This window comes from Trachymyrmex septentrionalis, unplaced genomic scaffold (genome assembly GCF_001594115.1).
Source record: "Trachymyrmex septentrionalis isolate Tsep2-gDNA-1 unplaced genomic scaffold, Tsep1.0 scaffold56, whole genome shotgun sequence".
Lineage (NCBI taxonomy): Eukaryota > Metazoa > Arthropoda > Insecta > Hymenoptera > Formicidae > Trachymyrmex > Trachymyrmex septentrionalis.
In genome coordinates, this window is record NW_017305735.1 from 842,474 (window position 1) to 854,554 (window position 12,081).

Consider the following 12,081-nt stretch of genomic DNA (forward strand, 5'->3'; position numbering starts at 1 on the left):
CAAATAACTTATTATTTGTAAAAAAAATAGCAATATTTTAAAAAAATACAAATGTTAATTCATAAAACGTTTTTTATTGCGAGTTTTTGACGGAATTGCATATTTAAAGATTAGTAAAAAAACAGTTATTATAAGAAAAATTTATTAAACAATATGCATAAAAAATAATATTTTATAACAATTTACAATTTTCTGAGATGTCAAAACATCCCAAGTACCTATTTCCGAGTTTAATATTTTTAATTTTATATCTTAAGATTTCTCTAATAATTTTATATTCAAAATTTATTTTTTTTAATGGAATAATATCTATTCAGTTTTGTTCTCTATATCTCGAAATATCTTTCTTCGCCAAATCTAATTTGTAAATCCCTATAGAAAAAAATCCAATATCCAAGACATATCGGATCGAGCTAGCTGATTGATTGCCGAGCGTCTCTTCCGAGCGCCCAGAGGTCCATAGTCTAGATTGGAAAAGCGTCCGGGTATCCACCTGCAGCTGCGGTCCACTACCTACTATCATCATCGTCATTCTCCAAGATCTCTAATGGCGTCGCATCATGTTTAAGTCGTTTAGCGATGGTCCGGTTCTACCAAAAAATCTATTATTTTTCACTTTCTCCGTCTTTCTCCGTGGCGGATCGAGCGGGTGGCGTTGTTACTCCGAGGAAGAAAAACGCTGGACGACGACGCGAGGGTAACTATCTTAAAGTGTCGTTAGGAAGTCATCCATTATGCGACAAAGGCCGTTCTCGCTCGGCCGACTGGAAGTCTCCTCGGACTCGAGAACACGCCTCTTCCTCATCTTCTTCTCGGTCCATCTCATCGCTTCATCCCTTGCGCAACACAGCAAGACGAGACATTGCGAGCGGAGCATCGTCGCGACAAGCGTTTTTGCGTCGCGACGTCGCGCACCGGCCGACTTAAGAACGGCGATTCGTAAGTATTTTGTTTGGAAGCCTGTCACGAGACATGACTAATATTGTACTTCAGTCGTGCGTCTTGTCAAGTTCTTTTTATGGATACTTAATACACGATGTGAATGCGTTTTTTAATCCCAGTTTTTGACTAACACTAGTGAAACTAATCAAAAAGTTATTGGTTATTACTTTCTCGTCTGCACTGTGTTGCTAATGTAAAACATGTCTTTTAAACGAGATCTATTCTTTCAGATGTAAATAGAAATTAATTGCGTTTCCAAAGACTATTTGTGGCAAACAAATTATACATGCGCATATTTGCTTCCAATATTCCGCATTGCTACCAAGATGGCAGTTCTCTTTCCATGAGCGTGTCTTTACAAAAAAAAAAAAGAAAAAAAGGAAAGGGAAGAAAAAAGAAAGAAAAAACAAGAACGGGAGAATTAGAATGCGCTCAGAAAATACGCGAGTGCCGCCTGTTTTGGCATCGACCGCGACTTAAACCATTGATTATACGAATGCGGTCGGGGGCCGCTCTGTGATTTGCATAGAGCGATTAGGGCCCTGTGGTCTGGCATTAGACGCATACCTCGAGCATTTAGACGCGCTAGTCCGATAACACGCGATTCGATGTTTCTTCGACCGCCCCCGCTTCGTCCTTCATCCGCACGACCCTCGCTAAACTTTGTTCTACGAACGAACCTTCACTGGCAGAATTCACGTAAGCCACGTCGGAGCTCATTAATTTTCAGCTATCCAGAAAAAAGTAATTGATTTCACTTACACTCGCTGTTGCATTACGCGCGAAAGTCATGCAGCAGCATATATCCCGAAAATATTGCCAAAAATATGACTCCAATTTGAATTTTTTTTTTTTTTACATAGTACGAGTGATTGTTAATTTGTCTGTGACATCTTAATTTTTAAAAATAATTGTTTTTTCTATTAGAGTCTTGTTACTAAAATTTGTTTTATTTGATTACAAAATACATGTATTTACAATTTAAATCTGATTATTAGAGTTAGAATTAAAAAAAAAAAATTTAATTTTTCCTTTTTGAAAAAAATAACAAAAATAAACAAGAATATCTCATAATTGATTGTACAAACATTTGATATTTATATTTACATAACACAATGGAAAATGTTATGACAAATTATTTTTAAAGCATCAACATTTTTTTGTGAATTTCTGGTAGAAATCGATCTTCTCATAGAATCCCAAGCAAAAAATTTGAAATTGTATTTCTCCAGTGAGGTAATAATTTTTTAATACGCTGTCGCTTAAAGTTTTGCAAATCTTTTTCCGAAGAATTAGCAAGAATTTGCAAAGCTTGGAAAGATCCATTCTTTACGCGATAAATTTTGTCTCTCTTTTTTTTTTCGTTATCATTATCGGCTTTTATTGCGAACTTTTCGCGTTAACAAATCACCGCGCATATTTTTCATCGATTCCCAATATCACGGGCGTATATCGAGGAATCAGGATCAGAAATCTCGCGCGTTATTCCCGGCAGACAATGCCTCTCGCAGGACATTCGGGATGAATCACGATCAAATCTCGGATACGACATGCATACGTACGTGTACACCGTGTATATACATGCGGCCCGCTAGGCGTATCTCCTTAACACACACTGCGTTGCGCTATCGGTATCTAAATGACCCAGTGCCCGTGTTCTCGAAGGATTACGAAAATTTAAAGCTCTGACATCTGCGACCTCGAGAGATACATCGCTGATTCGGAGGTTGAAATGAATACACCGTGCATTTTTACGCGATGACATTTTACTCTTTTCGTTTTACACATTCTTAAAATTTTATTCGTACAGCACATCTGCTGTTAAACATGAAAATGGAAAATAGAGTAATGGAATTTTTTTATTTACAAAGAGAGCTTTGGAAACACATGACGTGTCAAAGAGACGTTATTACAAAATTTTGAATCGTTAGATATTTGAATGATTTGTTATTGTATTTGAATTGTGAGTATTCGATTTTTGAGCCTACATTTTTGCCTATTTTACTAGATTTTTTTTTTTTTAACGATAGTACGAAATTCGAGAATTAATTAACAAGACCGTAAGTGACTCCGATGGCTTAGTATTTTCGCAACGACAGCCGCGAAAGCGATTGTCCTCGCTGAAAATTCCGGAGCGCGCTTAAAAAGGTAGTGCTTTCAGAAAGGGGTGAACGTCGAAGGAGGAAATTCCTTCAGGAATTTCTTCGACGAGAACGAGGACGAGCGGGATGAATCGGCGAAAGCGTGCGTCGATCGGGATCCGAGGGACTTTACGGTCCATCGCTCGTCTTACAAAGCGCCCGGCACTCCTGGCTTCTTTCAACGGGCTAACGAGCCGAAGGGCTCCGGTGCAAGGGAAAAGAAAAAGGAACAATTACGCTCTCGCAGGGAAATGGCGCGCTTAAAGTGCGGCGAGCGCGCACAATGGCGTCGTGAGAATGATTCTATTTCCGTGTGCATGATAATTGCGCCGTTACAGTTGCAGTCACCCGTTAATTGCGTACTTTCCGAAGGACTGCATTATTCATAATTCGCTCGCGACCGCTTGGTTACGCGGACACTTGGCTCACAGTAACATTTCTCAATTTAATATAGTCACTGAATTCTTTACTTCAATTATAGAAAATTATAGAACGTTTATAATGGTATGCAAACTTTGAACAGTAAGTTCGAAATTAGCAATGATAATTAATAACGATATTATGCGATTATTAACGATGTATTATATAAAAAAATAATAATTAATTCCGACAAGGGATAAAATGTAAAAAATACAACTTGAAAAATTCATGCATCGAATTTCCATTATCTTTAAAACATGGACGATAAGAAAGTTCTAAGGCTCCACTCTTGAGAAATGTATTTGAGAATTTTAGTATTCAGGAGCTTAAATCTCCCAAGTTGCAAATATGCTTAAATTGAAATATTTATGTCCTGAACTGTTAGTAAAGTTCATAAAAGTAAAGATATATAGATACAGATAAAAATAAAAAAAATTAAATTGCTTCAGACAATTTTTAGTTTCTCTAGCATCTAGAAATTTCGTTGCAGAATTGTAGAATTGAAAACTTAAATTTACAAAAATAAATTTTAAAAATTAAAAAGTTAATAATTTGAATTTGCCAAATTAAGTACAATAATTACAAGATTTTATTACAAAACACCAACCAAGTTGACGAAATTACGCAAATGTTTTTAAAATACATACAAAATTTTATAGAACTGTCTTGACTTTTTAGAGATCACTGTCAGTTTCCAAAATTTACATACGACGTGCAGCTACTTCTAATGTGAAATACTTTTGTGGTTTGTTCTGCTCATTTTTCTCGTCAAATTTATCTTTTCATGCGTTTTTACTTTGTCAGATAGCCGCGTAGCTCTTTATTCATAATGAAATTTTTACGGTGAGTTCAAAACGAGGTCGATCTTGTCGCGATCTCGATGTTTCCCGTTCCGATTTGCTCGTGCTATTGAATGATGGTGGAATTTCTTTCTCGTCGCTCGGCTTTCAAGAAGCTTTCAGAATTTCCCCGGAATGATCGCTTGAAAGCCCGCGAAAGTATCTTATGATGGAACGTTCGTTTCGCGTTCATTCCGCGCCGGTAATTACGAATAATCGTGTTTCGAAGTAATTCGACGTTTAAAAATACGAATAGAGTGAAAGATCGAAGATTTATATATTTGGAAGTTTTTTTTATTGAATATTTCCAAAACTGTTCACGTCAACATTTTAAAATCTTCCTAATGTACACTGCATTATTTTTATAAAATATGTTTCGTTATTTTTTAGGTAATGGAATATATATAATGGAATATATACAATGAAATTACATATACTTGAATTTCGAAGAAATAATTATTCTAATCACGAGAATAAATTAAAGTTCTTCAATTAAAGCTTAAATGTTGGATTATTTTACGAAACATAAAACTATAAATGATATCTTACAACGATACTTAAAGATGTAATTTATTTTTGATCATTCAAATTTAGTCCGCAATACGATTTGCATCGCAAATTCACAATTCTAAAAACCGCATTAATAGAAGACTTCAAGCACCATCAGTTTTCCGGTGTTCGATTATTAAATGAATATATGGTGAGCGCACCAGGGATTTACGCCCACGAATAATTCGCGAATGAGCTTTCTCGGTTCTAATCCGACGAGCACGGCGAATTAGGCCGAGAATTTCACTCATGCCGAATTTCTGCTGTGCGCTCGAGCGCCACTAAAAAAAGCCGGAAACTTTTCCGCTCCGGGTCAATGGATCCGCGTGCTCAGTTGATGCGTGTTCACCGAAGCGGCGGTACTTTGTGTCGATGACAACCTTGTGTGGTTCTGATCATCGGATTTCGCGCTTGAAATCCGCCGCAATGAAAAATTCGCGCTAAGCGAGTAATTAAATTAGCTCTGAACATGAGAGAGCAATAGTATATCTTTGGATATTTTTTTCTTTGCATAAAAGTTCTTTTTAGATATTTGGAACTTGTGAAAATCGAAAGTCGAAGAAATTTTTAATGTAGTTCAAGTAGTTTTCGGAAAAGTCAGGGAAGCTGTAAAAAAAATTCAAAATGATATAAAGTAAAATTAAATATCTCTTAAAAATTGATATATTATACTCATATTACGCAAATTATATTAAAAAATAAAACTATATTTATATAAAATATAATAATTTTATTTTCATTTATTGTTTTTTTTTTTGTATATTTCTTATGACTTTTTTTAATATTAAAAGTTAAATCAATAACTAATGCGTTTTAATATTTTTCGAACAAAGTGTCAATTTATTTCGCTATAAATTCTAAAAACGTTAGATAGATCCTTTTATCACTGTTTACAGGTCGCTTACTTCATAACATATGGAGCGACAAAAATCGCCAAACACAATATTTTTGTCTCATAAGACATAAGTTATAGAGCGACGTCAAGAACGCGATATATTTTAGTAGATTAGGCACGTCGCGGTATGCGATCCGTATTCCTCAATTAATACTATCATCACGCTCGAGTAGCCCGATAGACAGTGCAGTTCCGACAAATTCACCGATTATAGGCCACATCCTGCCGTGAATAAAGAGTCGGTGGCCCTTTATGGAGCGTCACGCGTATTATTTATTCACGTCACGGGATCGAAGAATGCCAGGATCTCGTACCCAACGGCGAGACTGAAAGACGACGAAGAAAGGGGATGAAGGATAAGACGGCAGCCGGGCAGGGGTAGAGCGGTGGGGGGGGGGAGGTAGAGAGGCGAAAGAGAGCGACAGCGAGGATGCGAGGAGTAATAAGTCGAGATAACGAGCTTTTCGATTCTCTCCCCGGGTCGAAACGGAAAATTAATTAAGTGACTCCCAGGGTTCGCCAGGCATTCTTAACCTTGGAAGACACAATGAACGAGGAATCGTGCTTGTGAGAGAGCGAGAGAGGGCTCGGAGAGCGCGACGGAGATCTTTTGAAGCGGAGAACAAGAAAGAGAAAGAGAGAAAGAGAGCTGGTCGGCTATCAGGGCCATTAGTTACGGATGTCTCGTCGAAACCGGGGCCACTCTCTCGTCTCGATAAACAGGGGACCCATTTCGAGACATCGAGGAGGACAACAGGGTGGGAGGGCCCTCGCGAGAGATAGGAAAAAGAGGTACGCGGAGGAGGCTTACAAATAATAATTATGGTCCCGATAATATAACGGGCCGCGTCCGTTATCGAGGGACTCTCTCGGTGAGTGCACTACGTTGTTCGTGAGATATGCAGTCTCGGTCGCTCATTTCCATCTCGTCATTGCGATCGTCGTTCATTTTTGGATCTCCCTTTCACCCGGACTGTACTTCTTCCGATAGCATTCCCGATAAGCGACGTTTAGTGAGGTGTACCTGTCGTTCGTTGAGTCAAGTAGACTTCATAAATTTAAATAAATTTTTCGCTTCTTTTATTATTTACTCAGTATCAGAGTATGCACTGAATAATAAAATAACGGACAAAGTTTATTATTTCGCCCAAAAAGAAAAAATTCTGATTAAATAATCAAAAGGATCCAACAAGATTGGCATTTTAGTTAATAATTCGAAATTTTATTTAGTCTTACCAAAATTGTAATCATAACATTTGTTCAGTACGAAAAATGTACTACTTGAAATGATTAAGCAATCATTTCTTCACAGAAATCTAATACTATCGTATGCACATATTGTTAATAAATATTTCTAAAGTTTCATCTTTATTTTAAGATTTGGAAATTAAAAAATTTATTTCGAGATTTACTCTAATCGAGTTCAGTAATTACATTTTTGAAGATAGATACAAAATTCAAAATCTGTTCGTTCAACGTGTGTGTTTGTAATAATTTATAAATAAAAAGTTTATAGCAAAATTAAGAAATCTAAATTTAAATTACAAAACGTAATCCAAAAGTTGCATATATGTGTATTTCTCATTCGAATGTTCGATTAGAACATTAAGATGTCTCGAGAGAAACCAGGGTTTATCAAAATTGCATCGTTTGGATTCGAAAGACGAAATCTGGGATTCGATCGGAATCGACGTCTAGTATTTCGACGCTTCTGCAAGCATGGCGGTAGTCGCTTTGTCATGCTCGTCTTACTTACGCGAACACGCGTGAAAGGGTCCGGCAATCTAACTGTTCTCGGTGGAAGATACGAGGAGATTTTCAGCAGCTTAAGGGGAATTGCGGAGGAGACGGGAGCTTGAATCGCGTGGTGGAAGAGACGGAAGAAACCGTGTGGTACGGAAAGAGAGAATGCTCTGGAAGTTCTGAGGGTTCGGTATGGTGCACCGAAGTAGATTGCACGGGTGTCACGCTTAATCGGATAACTTAGATTCGAAAGCCGGACTTTGACTCCTTTATATAGTGCACAGACGTACGTGTACACGCATCAGCGGTGCTCAACCTGATACATTAATCAGAAATTTACTGATAAAAAAAACTGTTAATTAAAACTATCTGTTTCTGAACAACTACAATTAAATGTAAATAACTTTGTATTAGCATGATATTCGATAAATGAAACAAATATTTAAAAAAATTTGTACTCGTATTGAAATTTATATCGACTTTCTGTCGTAGTGCTGTAATCCAATTATATTGTAATCTAACTATATGCGAAGTTCACATTACTTCTTTATTATAATACTTATCTTTAAATTCAACAAAACTTTAATATCGTTTTACTCTTCGACGTATCAAAAAACGAATGCCAAGAGTGTATTGACTCTAGTAACATGTGAAGTTAGTACCGCTTTAATTCTCGAGAGTTCTGATTAGAGAGTTTCAACTTCCTTTTTAAAAGTACACAGGAAGAATGATTTTGCTAAAATATCTAAAAATTTAGCTAGACACAAATCTGAAAATTACTTTACTCTCTCTAAACTATCGAAATAATTAGGAATTATTCATCAAACAACGTTCAATGAGCAATAACATTATTAATAACATTATTAAAATAACGGTTAAAAAATAGAGTGCTAACTCAATATCGCGAGCAAATAATTCTGAATAGCCAACTTAATGTCTTTTAATGAATTCCTGATAAATAAAAGAAACATAATTTGTTTTTATTTGTTGAGAAAATGAAACTTGATTTTTCTGTGCGTGCGTGTCGGTCCTCGGTGTATGTGTACGGTGTACGTGTTCTCTCTCCGCCTTCTTCTACCTGACGCCGATCTGTCCGTCACGGTACACGCGTGCACGCATGTGCGTGATGCGCCCAGCCTGCTGCTCCGCGTGCGTGTGAAAGCATGAAAATCGCAGCAGCGACCTGTAATCTGCTGTAGCGACCGGCTCCGGAGTCGTATAAATACCGGAATTATCCAGATTGAAGTAAAATATTTTTATGCCGCAAGAACTGATCGTTGAGAGATACGTTCGCATTTTCCGAGGGTGAGTGTGAGCGGAGCCGCGCGTGCATGGCTTCCTGATCTCAGTAGAAACCATTCTATTTGCGAACTCAGGTAAAGATACATCCGACGATTTTCTTCGATTCTCCAACTACCACCGCTTTCTCTGTTCCGGAGGCCTTTTATTTCCCCGCTCTTCCGCTTTCACCTTTTTACGGTGCTTCCGATAAAAACCGTGCTGGAAATTACATCCGCTCGAGGGTGAATCCAGACGAGGTACGGAAAAGAGTGGAAATCACGTCGAAATGCGGCGTGACGCTGCATGAAGTCGAAGAGCTACCTACTACTCATCTATTTTATCACTTTTGTCCAGTCATCACTGCATAATTCTGGCTAAGAACATTTTAAAGGATAGATACGCGATGCATGGCATATATTAGTTTCGCATCTTTTTCCGTTCTCTCTCTCTCTCTCTCTCTCTCTCTCTCTCTCTCTCTCTCGCAATATTTGAAAACAATGAAATAATAATGATAACTTTGATATATAAATCTAATAATTAATCTCTATAATTGTAGTTGATAATTAATATTGCAATAATTTATAATTTGTCACTTACATAATATATAATAATAATAATAATAATAACTACTAGTAATAAATAATAGTCTTTAGTTGACTATTTTTTAAATCAGATATACTTAATGATAAAATTTTATTGGATTTAATTAATCAGAAAGAAAGATTCAATTTTTTAAGCGGGATTTCAGAATAATATAATACGATTGTTACGCCCTATATAAATTATTAATCTTCAAATTAAAAGGTGGCATAAACCCCAACATCTGCAGCTCCTGCCACCTAAATCACGCAAAACGCATTAACATGTCACGGCCGTGTTGCAAGCTCTCTGCTACTCTTCGGCTGAGAGGAGGGTTAAGGGCGACAATTCCTGTCGCGTAACTTTTTTTATCCTTGTTGGTTGTTCGTACTGGAGGAAATCGTAACGTAAGCTTAAAGACGTCGTAAAAGCACTGAAACAATATTCTACGTACGTAGGCGAGAACAGCAACCAACGGTTTTATCCATCTTCCCAAAGTAATGTTAACGCATATTAAATTGATGATTTGTTGTGCAAAGCAGAAGCACAAAGGGGCAGTTTAATATCTTGCGGTATGGTAATAAAAGATTTTAAGTAATTTTTTTCTTCCAATTTTTGTATGTAACAATTAGTTATTGATATACTCTTAAATGATTCGTTTTTAATTAGAAAAGATATTCTATGTACTTTTATTCTTAAATAACTTAAAATAATACTCGAATTAATGAGAATTTTTTTTATGTTTCGAGATGCCGCACAAATATTAAAATATTAAAAGAGATCAGGTTCTCCAAAGAAGTTAAATTTTCCGTGGTAATGTATTTTACACAAATTAATCTGGCTTTAAAATCGTGCTTTTTTTTTTCTTTAAATTTGCCAACTTGGTCCATTTGATTCACGTGCGTAAATACAAACCGGTACGAGGATAAAATTTGTCGGACATTGAGCGTGTGACGTCGCATCGAGGGACGTAATCCCGAGGGTTCGAACCAGTGGTATCTCGTCGGGAGAGAGCTTGGCCGCTCGTTCTCTTCGGGGTGCGCGTTCTCACCGAAATGGATGTAACGGCAAGTGTAAGGGGGTGGCGGCGGATAATATTTTAAAACGAGCGCGAGTCTGTTGCGGGCAGAGCTCTCTCGCCGGTGTGGTTCTCGCACAATGCTGAAGAGAGCACGACGAAGAGAGCGCAAAACGCAGGGCAGGAGGGGGTTGCGAGGGCGAGAGGGGGCTGTACGTAAAGGGAGGGCGTGCCCGCTGTTATCTGGCTTGTTCTCCGGATGAAATATCGGCTAGCAGTTTCAGGCCTTCTTTTCCACCTCCTACCTCGATCTTCTCCTCTGAGTCTTCCTTCCTCGTACGCCTTCTTCCTCTTCTGCCTCTGCTTCTCTGCACCCTCCCCCGCCTACCGGATTTCTCTGCGGCGCTCCTGTAAGGCGAAAACTTTTTCCGTGTGCGCCATTGTCAGACTTTTGATTGCGTTGGGATTTCCGCTCCCCTCCCCATTTTCTTTTCTTCTTATTTAAATTTGTCTTTTTTTCTATAACTTCTCCTTTTTCACACCTCGTATTTTTTTATATATATCTTTTCTAAACTTGGCGGATTCTCTTTCACTTTCTTTTTTGCACTCTTTATATCTTATCGCTTCTTTTCACATATTTGCTTAGTATTTAATCTTAATCTTAATAACTTCGTGTTTCTCTCGTGATATTATACATCATACTTTACTCTTTATCTTATTCTTTCTGTTTCAAGTTTCTTTGTCCTCTATAGTCTTTTTGTTTTAAATTCATTTTTTTTTATATTTGACACACGCACACATTCTTGATAATTTTATCTCCTACCTTCCTTCTATTTCCACTGTATTTTTCACCTTTAAATTTCTTGTTTTATGTCTTTCTTAATGCTTACTTCTTCGTCTTCATCATTCTGCGTATCTGTTCGAATTTCGCAAATATCTTTTCATCTCTTGTAAATCTAATCCGAAGACATCCGAATCTTCATAATCCTCATAGAGCAACATATCTATGTCAATTCTCATCATATCATTATCATACATCGCCAGGGGGCCCATCGATCATTCCGTCCATCGTATAGGGAGCGACTTTCCTAAACGATCTCCGTAGAAAGATGAAAGAAAGAATAAATAGAACCAAGGGATTATCCTATCAAAAGGATAACGTATGCTGCTATCTTCTTTTACGAGAGCGCCGCATATATTAGAAGACGCAGCGGCACTTTTTTAATCCTTTTCAAGCGACATGGAAAAATCGAAACGAAAAGATGGGAGGGAGGTTGGGATTAATCTACAGAAGGAAAAAATTTAGCTGCTTGATCGTAAAAGCATTTCTGTTCTCGAGTTAGATGGGATAGTTTTATGTAAAGGAGAAGAAATGATCGACGCGCACTTCTCTTTTATGAGTTTTTCTGGCAATCCTCACCGTAATTTCTCGTCATCGTCACATTTTGTTGCCATCGGTTTCGATATTACTTATCTATATTCTACATATGTACTGAAATCTATAATAGATTATGTACTAAATCTGTTTGCCATAATATAGATTGAGGTGTAGACTGATCGTATGAATGTTAATATGAATTGTCGTTCATAATATAAGTTCGTAATAAAGTAAAAATAGTAAGAGAGATTTTTGAGAAAAATAACTGAGGGCACGATACAAAATAATACAAGATG

The 12,081-nt window shown here is 37.1% G+C and overlaps 1 protein-coding gene across 7 annotated transcripts in view; it reads left to right on the forward strand.

Annotated features, from left to right (window-relative positions):
* The window catches only part of LOC108752150 (latrophilin Cirl-like), a 399,284-nt gene that overhangs the window by 309,789 nt on the left and 77,414 nt on the right, over positions 1–12,081 (forward strand). The gene's annotated exons all lie outside the window — the stretch shown is intronic.